The sequence below is a fragment of the Rhinatrema bivittatum genome, chromosome 1 (genome assembly GCF_901001135.1).
Source record: "Rhinatrema bivittatum chromosome 1, aRhiBiv1.1, whole genome shotgun sequence".
Classification (NCBI taxonomy): Eukaryota; Metazoa; Chordata; class Amphibia; order Gymnophiona; family Rhinatrematidae; genus Rhinatrema; species Rhinatrema bivittatum.
The window spans coordinates 503081017-503084119 of NC_042615.1; positions in this window are offsets into that span (position 1 = coordinate 503081017).

A 3103-nucleotide genomic window follows, 5' to 3' on the forward strand; every position below is an offset into this window, starting at 1 on the left:
GAGGAAGGAGAAATCCCCCCAGGGATGGAACTATACCGAACCATGCTGCGATTCTTCTTCAAAGATGAGTTACCAGTTCTCGTGTCTCAGACCCTGAAGACGCTGGACATTCCAGGCACGGACACCACAGTGGAACCAAAGATAAACTCCATCTTGGTCTCCCTCTGTCAGGCCTCATGTTATTTTCCAATGTTGCAAGCTGTACGGCAATTGATTGACCTGGAATGGAATGCCCCAGAGGCCAGCTTCAAAGGAGGATGGGCCCTAGAAGTCCTATATCGCTTGGAACCCACGGCTAAGGAACTCCTGCGGTTCCCAAAGGTGGACACCATGGTCTGCCTGACCTTCAAGCGCACGACCATTCCTGTCGAGGGAGGAGTGGCACTAAAAGATGCCCAGGACAGACGACTAGAATCCATCCTTAAACAGTCCTTCGACGTAGCAGCAATGATGCTCCAGATCGCTTCCTGCTGCGCCCTGGTGGCACGTTCTTGCTTGCTCCTCTTCAGAGACGCAACCACGCCTGTTGAGACGATGGAACCTGCGGTATCCTTCCTCATGGATGTGACCTCAGACCTAGTGCCCACCTCAGCCAAGAACGTCGCTTCGGCAATGGCAGCCAGAAGACATCTATGGCTCCGAAACTGGTCAGCCGACATGACATCCAAAGCGAACCTCACGAGGATGCCTTTCAAAGGATCTCTCTTGTTCAGAAGTGAATTAGAGAAGCTAGCCGACAAATGGGGCGAATCTCCAGTACTTCGTCTGCCGGAGGACAGGAACAAAAGAAACCAGTGCCCCTCCCCCCGAAGAACCAAGGGCAGAGGAACTGAATGCTTTAGACCGTACAAGAACACACACTACCAAGCACCTCGCCCCGTAGGCAGGGCTCAGTCCTTTCGGAACAGACACAACAAGAGGGGAGCAGGTTCAGGTACAGGCCCCAGCTGCACCCCAAAATGAGAATCAACAGACCCATCCACAGGAAGAAGTCGAACCGTATATGCTAATAGTGCTTTATCAATAATCACTGCTTGGTGACTGAACCGTAGGCAATGTGTACACTGCTGGCACTTTATAAATAATAACCACTGCTCTGTGACTGTACAGTGCTGTGTATCCTGATGGAGCTTTGTAAATAATTACTGCTCTGTAACTGTACAGCATTGTGTACACTGATAGTATTTCATAAATCACTGCTTTGACTGTACAGTGCTGTGTAGACTCAGGGTACATTATAAATCATAATTACTGCTCTGTGACTAAAGTGCTGTGGACACTGTATAAATAATCACTGTCCTGTGTTTGTACAGCGCTGTGTACACCTTGTAAATTGTGGTCGTCTTTGTGTTCTGCCCCTGTTTTTATCCTCTCCACCCTATCCTTTCTGGTCAGTGCCACAAAGAGCCACCAGGTGGCACAGTCAGCTCATATCTCAGGCAGCCTGGCTGCTCTTGAATTTGCCTGTGGAGAGTAGGACAGGACAGGGAATCTCTTCTGACCTAAAGCAGAAAGGCCAGCTTGCGCCGGCTCCACTCTCACCTATGGGGAGAAGCAAATGGCCTTATGCAGCCGGACTCAAAAGTGGCCACCGCCACATTTTTCTGCAGTCTCCGCTATAGTTTGTTCGAGGATTCAGGTGGTATGTGGCAGAATAGTGCCAAACCGTGAGGAGCAAATTGGGGGAAAACCCTGCTGCACTGTCAGCTGTCAATGAAAGGAGAAAGAGAGAGAGGGGATCTGCACTCATCTACTATGTTACTATCCTATCCTGGCAAGGGGAGAGAGAAAAGAGCAAGTGGAGGGGGAAGGGTCAGAGGTGCAAGTGGAGAGGTCAGAGTGAAGGGAAGTGGAGAGGAGGAGGAGTGTGGTTATGAGAAAAGGCAGCAAGGGGAGGAATGACAGGAGGAAGGAGAAAGGGATGAAGTGTGAGGGGATGTTGGGTCAGAGAAAGAATGGAAAAGGGAAGGAGTGGCAGGCACAAAGGGAGGGGAAAAAAATGTCCAAGTGGTCACCCATTTTTTTTTTTTTGTTTTTAAATTATTAAAGGGCTGCCCCTTGCCTATCGCATAGAGATATTAACTGGGGCCCAGGAGATCTGGATTCAAAGTGTACTTCTGCTACTCAATGTGAACTTGGCTGAGTCACTCCCCTCCCCCTCGCCCCCACCCCCTCAGGTATTCACTCAGTGTTAGCTCCTTTGGGTGGAGTCTCTCTCCTTGTATCTCTAATTTATTGCAAATTGCCTGGTTTAGGGCATTTTGTAAATGTTGGCAGAATGGTGCACAGGCCCCGGTGACTTGTTTTTCTAATTTATAGTGGAAAGTGCATTCTGCAACACTGACTGGGTGATGAGGCAAAACCTCTTGGATCAGTCAAAGGCTGACGCATGCAGCTCACCAATGTCGCAGCTGCCCAGGGGGAAGCAGCAGCTGTGAGAAATGGCAGAATTTTCAAATATTATTCTCCATGGTATTTTACTTGTGCTCTGTGAAGGGCTTTAAAAAAAAAATTAATTAAGAATTTATTTATTTATTTATCTAGGCTTTTTATATACCGTCGTTCCAAAAGATGATCTCCCTTGTTTTTGTTTTTGTTTTTTTTTATTGAAGAGCTCTCGTGCCCGTGCTTGCAGACCATGCCAGCCACCTCTCATGTTAAGAGGGTGCCTGCTGAATTACATTAATAAAAGGGAGGGGGTCGGTCAGGTGCCTCAGCGTCAGGCGTCATGCAGAAGGATCTAGTTTGGTTCCCAGGCTAGGACTCTGCTTTCACCCCCGCTCTCCCAGGGCCAGCCCAGGCTGGAGGTGCTGCAGAGGCTCCTTGTGGGAGGGAGGGGGAAGGGAGACAGGGAAGCTCTCATCATTGCACAACAGCGACACCTAGTGCTCAGAATTAGTGCCTATGGTTACAGACCACAGTCTGTGACCTCCAGCTGAGGACTGCCGCTTCAATGACCAGGCTAAGCACACTGTGAAGGGGTAAGAAAAGAGATGGGGGAAAATCCCTGGATAGTTATGAATGAAGGCTCATGGTTCCAGTGTAGCCCAATAGAGAGGCCAGCTCTGATTTGAGTGGGAGGAAATGGTGCGGCCAAAACAAA